Source organism: Rhipicephalus sanguineus, chromosome 1 (genome assembly GCF_013339695.2).
Source record: "Rhipicephalus sanguineus isolate Rsan-2018 chromosome 1, BIME_Rsan_1.4, whole genome shotgun sequence".
Taxonomy (NCBI): domain Eukaryota; kingdom Metazoa; phylum Arthropoda; class Arachnida; order Ixodida; family Ixodidae; genus Rhipicephalus; species Rhipicephalus sanguineus.
Genome location: NC_051176.1, coordinates 120,524,598 through 120,538,289, shown reverse-complemented (window position 1 = coordinate 120,538,289; position 13,692 = coordinate 120,524,598). Strand labels below are relative to the sequence as shown.

Genomic DNA, 13,692 nt, shown 5'->3' with positions numbered 1-13,692 from the left:
TCCTATCGTGCTTGTAAAACATATCAATTCATTTTGTTAGTACTTTCCGTTTTGATGCAGGAAAAGACGATATGAGATGCAGTAAAAGAAGGAAGAAATGAAATAAACTCAAACTTGTTCGACATCGTCGTGTCGAGCTTGTTCAGACAATTAACTGTTTCTCGGAATGATTTTATTTTTAAATCTCGTTTCGAAAATATGACAGAATTCAGCCCACGTCCACACGACCTCTGTTTAAGAGGGATGCTTCGATCTATGCACTCCTATGAGGAGCTTGGTACGTTGTCCAATTTCATCGGCGCTCTATGTCGAAGTACTATGCTGTTAGACAGACGTTTGTATGTATACTCGAGAAAACACTGGGGAGCATGTCTAACACGCCACTATAGAACGATGTGACAGGACACAACATTTTACTAGAAGAGACGAAAAATTCTTGAACAGGGGTGTGTCACTGGAAGCCAACGTTCTCGGCAAGCGGTCTTAATTGTCTTTTCTTCAAGGAAGCCAATACCACTTGTCGAAGCGTTGCTCCAGCGATACACCCTGGTTCAAGAATTTTTCATCTATTCAAGCCTGCATCTTGTTCTGAACGTCTGCCTTGTTTGGACATTGTACTTGCTAATGCGAAAACAGCTACCCCCCCCCCCCTTCTTTTTTTTTTTTTTTTTTGGCCGCCGTGTACAGACGAGGAACGCGCGAGGAAGCGCTTAGACGTGAGCGCTCTTCTCTCCATATAGAGCCCGTACGTCACTGGCGTAGCCGGGGTGAGGGGGCTTGAAGGGGTTCAACCCCCCTCCCCCCCCTCAAAATTTTTCAATTTAGGATGTGTATATATACATGCACACATACAAAACGCGCGCACGAATATACATAAAGTATGGTTAAAGCCCCCCGCACTCCCCCCCTTGAAAAAAATTTCTGGCTACGCTACTGCCGCACATGTAGCGGCTTGCGCTACATCCTCGCGTATGTGTCGTTCGACATATAACCGAGGACCTGCGCAGAAACTAACGATTATGAGCCAGCAAATTGATGCTCTGAGCGCAGCCCGCGTGCTCACAGGACCGAGCGACCATCTTCAGCACCACTGGCTCGCATAAACTTTCGTTGAGTGGCTGTTAAGCCGCCTTTGAAGTATTGAAAACAAATAATGAAAAGCAATGGTGGTATTGAGAAAATGTGCAGGGTATTATTACTCGCATCTTCGCTCTTCCTATAGGGCAGCGCTTGACACCCACCCACACGTGTTTTCTAAAGTAGAACCAGAAACGCTGAGTACTATAGTGACCACACAACTAGGGCTCAGCGTTTTCACTGTAAATAAAGAAATGCTAGCTACGCATTGATTTTACACTTGAAGAATGGGAGTGTTATGCGTATAACCGCCAAAAAGTAATATATAGCCAGGAACAATGTTGGCAAGGGACAGAAATGAACACACAGACATTTTAAGTTGCGTATGTACCGATTTGTAATTAGCACAATACAGTCACTAATGCATTAATAGAGAATATTTGCACTCATTATAATAATAAATTATTTCCGGTACAAGTTGAAGTTTACATGAAATATTTGTATTGTGTCGCGGTGAAGTCTAACTGAGTGTCACAGCATACACTGCTATTTTTCTTCACTATTTTTTTTTTTTGCGAGCGCCAAGACTTCACACGTGCGTGTTATCTCCATGATAGCTACAGTCGCTACTTGCGCGTTTCCTCAAAAAAAAAAAAAAAAAAAAAGTTAGTTACCGACTCGAAGCTGCACTGCGGGCTCCGAGTGAGTGAATGGCTCCGCGTATTTTATCGCCGACAGAGTTTATTGACGCGCACTCGGAATGCAAATACTGGAACGTTTTCACCCGGCTCCCCAATCCTAATTCGGTCACTGCAGACGAATTAAGATTAGGGCGCCTGTGCATTGCATCACAGGGTCGCATTTTTGAACTTTCTACGTTTCATTCTTTCTGTTTTTTTCTTCGCTTTTTTTTTAGTCCAATTACTGTACAATCATGTGGTGGGCACTTCGTGATTCCTCGCAACGCAATCTTTAGTTCATACTTACGCTACCTTACTTCTGAACAGTCTTTTCTATACATGGTTACCCTAATATTTTTTTTTCTTGTCCTATCCGAATTTGTTCATTTTGTTCTTTTTCGCGCAATCGCGTCTACATCGACTTGAACTATATACCGGGCAACTTCGCATCTATGCACATTATGTTGGCTGTTTGCCGGCAAACTGTGCATGTGTCAAGAATTCAATCATGAGATCGCTCTGTGTATCGTGTAGCGTCTGTTTCTATTGCGCGGATTATGGAAAAAAATGACATTATAGTGAAGCCACTCTTATTCAATGTCTATTATTGCACCGGCAATGTATTTGAAATAAAAAAAAAAGATAGGGGAAAATTGGAGAAGCTCTCGCGCCATATAGACCTTTTCACAGACCCTGGGCGCCGCCATAATCCTCTCTGGGCTGCGCTAAATAGGCGTGACCCCCCAAAAATGCACTGTGGAGGCTGTGACCTCGGCCTTTGTACTCCCGCGCGCAGCCCAGCATGACGGCGTTTTTTCTCACCTGTGAAAAGGTCTATGCACATGTAGAATCACAGAACAAAACGGAGAAATCACAACTGGGGTGATACCGCGTCATGGGTGACCCGCTCCTTTCCAAATCCGGCTCAAAGGATGACTGCATGTCACTGCTTTGCTGAAGACACGCGTTCTTTCCAAAACATTGAAGCAAGCCAACATGGTCTACTCGTTTGGTCTCCTCTGTTCCTAATCACTTATCAGACACGTAAGACAAAACATTACTTTGAACGTTTGGCTCATCCATTCATTCTAGGATAGTAAATTAAACACTGGAATACAGCATCAAATGAAGAAGAAAGAAGGATATGCTGAATTTGTACCGCCTCCAAGCAATTCTATTCAAGGACCGTATTCAACACCATACTTGAAGCAATGACGGGTGACATCGATCAGGTCTCGCTTATGTCTCCCAGTTTTCCAGAAAGTAAAGCACTTCTAAGATCACCATAACAATATACGCAAGGGCTGACGTTGCGATCTACAACACTGAAACACCGCAGGAACAATCTGCTCCCTGTTGGGACAACCTCCAGCAGCTGAAACCGCGCGCGCGTATGTTGGCTGCGCACGAGAATGGGAAGCAGTCCAGGCGGCGCGTTCAAACGGGCAGCCTCCCCACGTACCTGGCAGGAGAGGTCCGCATCGCGGATGGACCGGGCCGGTCGGTGAGCGTCAAACACGTGCGTCGGTCCGCGGGGAGCGCAAAAGAGCGTGCGCGGGTCCGTGCGACAGCGAGCGAGCGGCGGCACACAGTCTCAGGAAAAGCTCCAAGCGGAAACTTCGAATGCCGTTCGAGCGCTCCGGCTGTGGTTATATCTGCCGTGCCTCCCAGGGTGACATCATTGGCGGGTGACGTCACAAAAACGTCACATAGGAAGAGGGAAGGTGGCGAGGAGGCGGCCTATGTTGTATGTATATACCTTTTTTTTTTGTTGTTGGTACGGTGGCCGTATTGTGTGCGGTCGGGATCTCGCCGATAAACGGCTCTTCTCCCACGGGCATGCACGCACGTACGCTCGCAGCGGAGATACATAACAAGACCGATGGGAGAGTTATTACGCTCAAATGTCCACTCGCATTTGCAAGCGTCGTTCCAAACACTTGAGTTACTGACTACTGAGGGCTAGGCCACTTTCCACCTTCTCCTCCCAATCCTTTCAAGACCGTTTTAACGGGCAGAATTATACCTGTGTCGAGTGTGAGTGGAGGTGAGATTGCTGCTTGTTCAGTGTCCTTGGGGGTTGGTTATAAGCTGTTCCGCTCATGAGATCACACGCTGGCGGGGCGGGACAATCGCACACAACCAAACGCAGAGTTCTCATTGACTGGGAAGCTCTAGGGTTCCACGAATATATGACACCTGTGACGAAACCGAATAGCTGCTAAACTTTATAGCACTATTCGATGTGCTCGTGACCGCCAACTAGAGGGGAAGAGATCTTTTTTTTTTTTTTTTTTTGTAGCTCGTAGTTCAACATGAAGTTCCAGCTTATACACATGTATTCACGATCGCAACGTTTCGCAGATGGCGTGTGGAATTATTAAAACTGCTCTGAATTGACGTTCATGCGCGCGCGAAATGCTGGCTATACAGAAATAAAATGAAATACACCAGGGATTGAGAGGTTACTTTTCTTCAAAAAGTCACGTTAGTTTGTTCCGTCAGGGCGTTTGCGTGCGCCAAAATGACCTCCGATTTTCGCGCCTAAATTTAAAAGCACTACCCATGATATTTACTGTGTGTCGTCAAGAACTTAGTGAAAATTGAGCTGTTGCTATGTTTTCGTGTTTAGCAAAAAAAAAATGAAAAAATCTACAACGCCCGTGTGTCAAAACTTCTATTTTCACTCGCACTGTAACAATAGGCTCGTTCACATGATACGGTTAGTCCCCACCGGCGTCAAGTTGTTTGTTCGTCCACTTTCGCTCCCCTTTATCTCATAATTACTACATTTCAATTCAAAACTACAAATAATGCCCGTATGCTTTCCTTGGCTTCACTATCTGCAGGCTTCACATGATTTTGGCTAGCATGGAAGGGCCCCATCGGTAGATTCCCCTTCGTTCGTTCATTTCTGATCTGTGATGTCACAACCAAGAGCGAACGTTTCAGAATGTCACCACCAACCTCACCTCGCTTTTAGCGTGGACCCACCGTCTGCTACGCTCGAGGACGCGGGTTCGATTCGCGACCTGGGCGGTCACGCTTAGGTTGGGGCGAACTGGAAAAACACCCGTGGGTACTTAGATTTATGTACATGTTAAAGAACCCTGCAGGTGGTCAAAATTAACCAGGAGTCACCTACTGCGGGGTGCCTCATAATCATGTCGTCGTTTAGTATTTCCTGCATGCGAGTCAGGGCGGGGTTAGGAGGAGGTTATGTCAGACAGCAGGCACGTAGGCAAGGCCCCCCCCCCCCCCCCCCGAAATCCGTCCGGCCTTCTATATTCCCGGGCAACTTTTGTTTTATTTTTGCCATGGAAATACTTTCTTTCGAACAATTAGGCCTTGCCCCCCCCCGAAAAAAAATCCTGGCTACGTGCCTGTCAGACAGTACGGTTCGGATAATGTATAATTGTTGGTGTTTAACGTCCCATAACCACGATATGATTATGAGGGACGCCGTAGTGGAGGTCTCCGGAAATGTCGACCGCCTGGGGTTCTTTAACGTACACCTAAATCTAAGTACACGGGCCTCAAACATTTTCATCTACATCGTAAATGCGGCCACCGCGGCCGGGATTCGATCCAGCGACCTTCAGGATCAACAGTCGAGCACCATAACCACTAGACCACCGTGTCGGGTGCGGTTCGAATAACGTTGCCGCCTGCTCTCGACAAGTAAATGCGTGGGCGAGGCCTTTCGACCCACTGCTAGAGGCGATCACCACCGAAACAGGAATGCAAACAAGTACTTGTAAGTGCTCTGAAGGACGTCTTCGACGTCGCTTCGCTGCGACGTTGTGTGCGCGCGCGCGAGGTGTACGTTAGAAGGACTGCGACCTTTGAAATGCTTTCCAGGTGCTTCGTGTGGGTTTAGCGGCCACAACGCACACAGTAGACAGTTCCAGCTTTATAGCGGTCGCCATCGTGTCGTGTGTGCGAAAGATGTTGGCGCGCACAGATTATACCAGCCGTTCCCGCTATATTCACTGTTAAGTGAGCGAACAAGCACCACAAGAAAATGAGAACACCTAAGAGCATGCACGCCGATGCTGCTACTTTTCTACAGCGGCATACGCTAGCTTCGCGCGTGACTCTCCGCTGAGACAGCAGCCAGGTCGCTGATTAGCCTCGCTTTACGGTGGAATTTGCGAGGAACCCCGCGGCGTGTGACGCGATTCGTATTAAACGTGGGAGCCATATAAAGTCAGAGGCAGCGGGAAACAAAGAAGTGGAGGCCCGTGCCAACAAGCCGCCATGCAGACAGCGCATTGTGACGCAACCACGAGGTCGTCCCCACTGCCGTCGCGTGACGCTAGGGAATACAGGCGGCGCTGTTGCGGTGATGAAGAGGAGGAGGCGAAGCGGAGGAGCGCGAGCCAGCAACCGCAGCAACCCCGCCATAGAACATCGCAGTGTGCGCCACTCGCCTGATGCCACCATCGCGACAGAAGGTTCGGGTCATTCGACGACGCAACGGTTCACACGCAGCCGCTAATCTGCGAATATGGGGATCAAGATGAATGCCGCATGCCTGCTTCCACGAATTCATGCAATGTTCACGCGTTACATCATTGGGGGCGCCATGTGCAAGTATATTGTAACGTAACGAACTGTTGGTAAGTACGAACTGTTGGTAAGTGTTGGTAAGAACGAACTGTTGGTAAGTGTTGGTAAGTTGGTAAGTCTCGCTTTACAGTGAACGTCGCTTATAATGTTTTGGTAAGACGTATTACGCCTTACCAAAGTCTTATCAAACGTCTTTCCAAGCTTTTCGCGCTTCGACAGCTCATGCCGCCGTATGTCACAGAGCTATATATATAACACTACGGACTCTATAGCGGAGAAAATCAGCACGTGATTCAAAGATAATTATTGACTTCCTTTATGCCACTGAGCAGGTTTTACGCTTGTCGGTCCATCAGAATTCTCCTCGAATAATTAGAATTCTGCCTGCGAACAATGCCGTTCTATTCTATCTGTGCCTGACCAGTTTTGCTATCGCTAGCCACTTGGTGATGAAACCAACCTGAAACAAGAAGTCCTATCTGGTGTACCAGGTACAGTGAGCGATGTATCGATACAGCTGTCTGGAACGGATACAGCTACAAGTTAACACTGGCACCGCGGAGCTCGACCAAATTTACGATCACTTGTGTCCATAGCTTGGACCCGCGTCTACAGCTTCTGTCTGGGACATCCACAGTTGAAGAACTACAATCCGGTGTATAGCATCCACGAATGTCCATTCATTCCGTGCCAGAATGGCCAACGTGCGACAACTGTAGCTGCTAGGGGAACGTTCAGGCCTCGTCTCATTCGAGACCGCGCTGGACAGACCGGCCGTGTTGCCCTTTGTCGGAGGAGAGAATCATATCGGGCAATAGTGCGGAGCGCGCTCAACACAGCTTTCTTTCAACACGATGCTCCGTTTTTTCGAGGACGTCCGAATTGATTGAGTTAATTATCGGCCGCTAATCGCTGTTTTATTGCCTTTTTGTGTAATTCCTTTTTTTTTAATGTCAGCTATCCTTATATCAGCTTTAATTCCCTTTACCCGAGCAGAAGGAAGTCGGCCGTTGTTTACACCGGCTAGCTTGCTTTCCTGCTTCCTTTCCTCCTTATTAATTGGAACGTCGGTGTAGAAGGTCTGTACCATGACGCATGCTAAACATTAAGTGAATAAACGAGATAACAAGGTACATAGTGCTGTCGCCCTACGTTCAATCTCATATTCGTGCAGGTTTTTCGACACGTGCACGGAAGAGGGATATACGCAAATGTCCGAGACAGAAGAGGAGGGGAGTACAGTCGTAAGCGCACATTACGCGCTTTGGGTTCGCACGTTGTGCCAGAAGACGTACCTCCGTCCAGGCGAAACGTCTAGAAGCTCCTGTGTCCCCACACTCACCAAAAAGGCCACAAGCATAACTCTACGTGCATTCAAACCGGGCCCTTTGGATACGAAAGCGTGGTGCGCTGCTGACGAAAGTGCGGGTATCTTATGCCCTGTCAGGGGCGTAGCCAAGGGGGGGGGGGGGGATTCAACCCCCCCCCCCCCAAAATTTTTCAATTTTGCTTGCGCATATAAACACGCACACATACAAACGCACGCACGAACATACATAAAGTATGGTTGAACCCCCCCCCCCCGAAAAAAATTTCTGGCTACGCCGCTGTGCCCTGTACACGTTCCGTTTCACAGTACCGTATACAGCATCAGCTACGAAAAGACGTGCACAGTGCGCGTCAAGCGTAATAAAAAAAGGATGGTACATGGCTAATATCTGGAGAAGTGCGTAAAACGAGGGACAAGGCGATTTGTCCTGCCATCGTTCATCGCCTTGTTCTACGCTCTTTTGTCAAAAATGGCCGAAAAAAAAAATTGCATGTGTCACGTACTGTGGGAAATCGGTGTCACACGAAGCGTTTTGCTGTAGGCTATAGTAGGCAGCATTGTTTAGGATTGCACAAGTGGATCAGCGTGTTTCTGTGAGGCGAACAGCTCTGCCAGACGCGAGGGCTTGATTTCAAGTCTGGCCGTTGGATCGGAGCTTACAAGATGCGGATTAGTGGGTTCTTCAAAATATTTTTTAATGCCTTGTCCGACCCTTGTATTACACATGCCAGGGGTAGCAGGACTGTCATTAATTAAAACTTCTATACTAATTCGCTCTTGTGGGAAAGAAGATTTTTTTTTTTGCTTCACTTGGTCAGAAAACAAAACTATACGCATGTTTTTTGTCGTACTGGCGATTTCCCAAATCCATTGTAGTAATCGGCATAATAATGTTAGACGTTTTCACTATGAACAAGGATGTGTCATTTATACTAAACATTACGTAAAAACTCCGTCTAATGAATATATTGATCTTGCTTGTTTAAAAAAATATATATTCTGAGTTTCCATAATCTTCTGTAATTAAAAACAGACGACTACAGATATTTTCTGGAGGGCCAGCTTCCAGAAAATTCCTGTTTTCTTTTTTTCCGTCATTTTTTTTTAACAGTTCGCTAGAGAAACACATTTGTTTCCATGTGCAAGATCAATTCACGAGAGTACAACAGCGGAAAACACAAGGCGATCCGTGCATGTTCCAAAAGCACGGAGCGATCGACTGCTGAAGAGATCGACGGGTTCGACTCCCGGACACGGCGGCCGCATTTCGATGGAGGCGGAGTGCAAAAAACGGCTGTGTGCACTGAGATTTAAAGGGGTCATGAAGCACCCCTTGGGCTTGTTGAAAAAATACATCCTGTGGAAAGCTGACACGGCTATGAACTGCTCTGCCAAATATTACAGTCGTGCGCGCCGCGTAAAGGCCACAAGCGGAGCGCGAAGTTGCCGTTTCCTCAGAAACCCTCTTTTCAAACAGAGGCCGGTTCTCACTCTCGTCGGTGGGCGGGGCGTCTGCACGTTGACGTCGCGGATCTGCCAGTTTACGTCACAAGAGACATAGCATGCTTATTGGCCGATAGCCGACGTAAATCGAGAGCGGCGTTCGGATCAGATGCGCTTCTTGCCACGGGGTGCCGCCACTTGCCGGCGCCGTACTCCTCAGTACACTGTAGCCGCTCTCGCGCACGCGAATCACAGCAGGAGGGCGATCGCGTTTCATGACGCGCGCTGACGTAACTTCTTTCCCCCGTGCCATCCCTCCCTATGTAACTTCCAGTGCGCTCGTCGGCACGAGAAAAGAGAGAAAGCGCTGAGAGCGTGCGCCAAACCCCCGTAACTCCGCTCATTCTTGACGGATTCGAGAAATTTTTGCGGCAATCGATTCGGGAGGCAGTAAACTCCGATACTGAGGTCATTAGATCATTACTTGGAAAAGTGGTTCATGACCCCTTTAAATGCACGTTAAAGAGCTCCGGGTGACCCAAACCAATCAGGAGTACCCTGTACGGCATGCCTCATAATCATGTTGCGGTTTTGGCACGCAAAACCCCAGAATTGATTGTTCCGTTACAAAAGACCCAAACTCGTTGATGCAAGTACGAGTGCGCGAATGATGCTAGACATTTAGCGATGGTCAGTTTGCGAGCGCAAACTCTTACATGCGCTTCAGCTCAATCTGCGCCGCTATCGAAGAACGACAGAAAGCTGCCTTGCTCTATGTGTGGCGTGCTGTGGCTGAATTCTGCCGGTTCATTCGGAGCATCAGTGCTAATACTGCGAGGGAGCACAAACCGAGTCGTCGGTGTTCGCTCCGCGGACAGACGCTGAGCAGCGGAACATTCGCTCAGAATGGACCAGAGAAATTCACCACGTTGTATGTCGATACGCCCGAGTCAGTATACAAACGCAGGCACAAGGTCTTTACTCGTTCGAATGCATAGTATGTATGATTACCACACCACACAAAAAGCCAAAACATTTAGATTAGCGCTGTCTGCGCTCTTCTCATATGAGTACGTGTGTGTGTACCGTGTAGTATACAGTGCATTCGGCGGTCCAGGGCTCCCGTATTCTCTCTCTCTCTCTCTCACACACACACACATTATGCAATAGCGTTGTTCGTGAGATATATACGAGGGTCGTTCAAGTCATTCCGGGACTTTTTTTTCTTTCTTGGTTGAAATGGACGCCTAGGCTGGAGGTTTTGTATGCAGTAGAAACTGGCACCTGTGTCGTGCAACTGGTAGACCGCGCTCATTGCCCGCGCTTCTGACAGCTGGTATGGTGGCGCTGCGGCGTTAGGACAGTCAGCGCCGCGAGTAGTGGCCGCGCGCGTGATCCCGTCGTGTCATGCTGCGAACGCCGCTCGGTGTGAGCAGAGTAACGGCATTGCGGAACGAGCAGCGCGCGTGATTATGTGGATTCCGCGGAACTGAATACGTAGAAAAATATTTAAAATAAGAGCAGTCTTCTTCACGGCAGTGATCTTTACGCCGCTAAGCATGTTTGCGGCGGCAGGGAGCAAACTGTGTCAGCAAAGGGGCCCTTCGAAGTCAGTTGCAAGTGTGAAGAGCGTTTTATCAAGGTCTTCTATTATTTACATTAAATTAAAAGCACTGTGACAAAGATGCGCCTCCATCCAGCAACATCGCCAACGCTCAGCACGCTCGGCTCGTGCTTTTTCTTCCCTCACCCATTACGCGAAGAGCTACCTTTGACTTTTCCATCCGTTCTCGCTATTCAGCAGGGCTTCTCGCTATTAATCAGGCTGCGTGTGTTAGTTGGTGTTCGGGCTAAGCAAGAGAAAAAACGTTCGTTCCTCTCGCTTTTTTTTTACGCTGTCTTGTTCCCTTCGGACTTTTCGATGATTTCTGCACATTTTCCCAGTTGTCTATAGAACCAATTGCACATTGTGGGAGCAAGGTGCATATGCAAGGGTGGACGCTGAAGATGGTGTAAGCTCGTCGCCGCCTTGTATATGTTTGTCAACAAGTGCGAGCACACATCCTGCACAGACCTATCATGCGCCTGGCTCTGGCCATCGCCGCGTCCCCTTGTAGATACGAAGATGTTTAACGCTTCGTCGCAGGGTCACGCTGTCACCTTTCCCATAGCACGCAGGAAAATGTGTCGGAACACATAGGCAGAATGCAAGGCTCTCGAGCTTCTCTCATCATTGCGCAAGAAGTGGGCACTGCATATGGGGTTTCGGTGCTTCACAAGCTGGCTAAGACCTCCATCGGGGCTAAAAGAAGGCCGAGTTTATGACCACAACGAGCAAATATGCACAGTAATAGCAAGGAAAGCATTAAAAAAATTAAGAGCGTCTATTTATCTCGCACGTCGCACCGCCCTTATGCGACGCTGCCATCGCTCGTTCTCGTGAGCCTTCCATATAAATCCATATAATTTTATTTTTGGCAGCTTAACGACAGTGTTTCTGTAGCTGTTGCGACAGCGCTACACGCAGCAATAGCATAGTTACACACATGTTTGACCGCCAATTAGCTTCGTCCTTTCGAGTTGCTATGGTTCCGCCCGTACGCACCCGCTCTCAACCGCGACTGACTAGAGTTTTTAGAGAACGAGGGCATAAAACCTGCTGAAATTTACGGAGGACTTCAGTCTCAGTACGGTGATGAGACACTCAGTCGCCGTATAGGACATTTGAATGCTGTAAGCGTTTCAAAGATGGTCGTATCTCAATTACTGCGTGATGTGCACAAGAGTTTACGGAAGAAACGTCCGTGTTTGATCGCAAAGGGTCTGGTCTCCTTGCAATAAAATGCAAGACCAGACCACATATCGCTCAACTCACATATTAAACAATCCAGGAACTTGGCTAGGAGATATTACTCCCCCCCCCCCCCCCCCCCCCACCCATAGTCCTGACTTAGCACCAGTGATTTCCACCTGGTCTTGCCCCTGAAGGAATTCCTTGGAGGAAAACATTTCAATAGCGATGATGAAGTGAAGAATAGTGTCCTACGATGGTTCCATTGTAATAATAAATCTTTCTATGCCGAAGCAGTCCAGACGTTAGTTAAACGCTAGGATAAGTGTATAACAGTAGCTGGAGATTATGTAGAAAAATAAATCTACTTTCCACACTTTGAAATTTGTTCTTCTATTTGTTTTTAAGAAAAGTCCCGGATTGTCTTGAACGACCCTCGTATAAGGCTTCGGCTAATCCCGACGCTGAAAACATCAGCAAAGATGGTCGGATAATGGCGAAGAGTTATGAATTAAAAGCTTGTACTCGGTCCCGGACGGTGCGTTGTTGAAATGATTAGCGAAGCATAGCTTATTAATGAGGTTTTAACAGCACTCATAAATACAAATACACGAGGCCGGGAATTGAACCCGCGACCGCGTGAGTATCAGCAGAACACCGCCTACAGTCCTTAAGCCGCAGCGAATGGTCACAGCGAAAGTAGTCGCAAGAGTCCAGCATTGTAGAACTACCAAAGGAGGTTCATTTAAACGGCTCATGCTCTTTGTTGCTGTTAGCGTGTCTGCGAGTCTTTCTTTATTTATTTTTTTTTGTTCGCTCACAACCTTCAAGATCATATACGACCACAACCGCAACAACACCCTTGGCGACAAGTTGCCGACACTCACAAACCATAGGCGGTGCGTATAAGTTCCTTAGCAGATGATTGCAATGAAAGATCTGTCACGGCGTTGCTTGCAGCGCGAGAGCGAGGGTTCGATTCCTGTTCACGGCTTCCATATAGCATGCGCAGTGCAGAAATGCTCGCATATCTTCTTGAAGCTCTTCAATCGGGCATCTCTAATAACAAAGGCCTTTGGTGATGCTGCCGTAGGAAGGAGGACTCGAGGAACGTTGCTCGAGTCCTTACTAGAAAATAAGGACTTGAGGAACGGGCTCTCCGATGGGCCCCGGCCGTGTCGGTTCGCGCGGGCCGCGCCCCTTAAGGACACGCGCATATCCTATTCCTCAGCTGCGTTGTATTACAACAACGCGTGCCCCCTCTCAACGGCGGAGGCACGTGACAAATCCCTCCTGCGTAGCGCTACGAGAGAACGAAGCCTTCGGCCGCCGGGCTCGCTCGACGACCGCCGTTCGAGCGGCGGCGGCGGCGGCGCCGTGCTTGTCCAAGGGGCGCCGGTCTCGCGTCCCGAACGCCGCGCTGGGGCCGGTTTCGCCGGGACAGCGCACACAGCGCGCGCGGCGGAGAAAGGAATGCCCGCAAAAGGGATCCATTTCTCGTCAGGGTGCAACAGGGGCGTCGTCCTTGGGGCAACCGCGCGCGCCTTTCTCCGCAGTTTGCGCTGGCCTCGCCGCACTCTGCATCGATTATTTCGAACTTCTTGTAAGGAGGAGGGGCGTTTCCTCCCCCTGTCCCGTCTGCAGGCGTTCCTGTCCGCAATAAAGGCGGCATATCTGCTGCGCTGTGCGAATCGCCGCAGCTGCAAATCACAGGGACAGCGGCGGCGTATCATGCGCGCACGTATACACGTAACACCACTGCGCGCCGCGACCGTCACGGTGTTTTTTTTTTTCCTAGC

The 13,692-nt window shown here is 48.7% G+C and overlaps 1 protein-coding gene across 12 annotated transcripts in view; it reads right to left on the bottom strand.

The window, feature by feature from the left end:
- LOC119396905 (uncharacterized) overlaps nucleotides 1–13,692 on the bottom strand; it is a 125,125-nt gene that overhangs the window by 21,178 nt on the left and 90,255 nt on the right. The window contains exon 1 of one of the 12 annotated variants that reach the window (XM_049416167.1): nucleotides 3,220–3,382. The exons of 10 other annotated variants lie outside the window; for them this stretch is intronic. The gene's annotated coding sequence lies outside the window, so the exon portion shown is untranslated. Of the gene's footprint in view, nucleotides 1–3,219; nucleotides 3,383–13,692 lie in introns of those variants that run through there. One more of the 12 variants, XM_049416178.1, reaches the window with a different exon arrangement.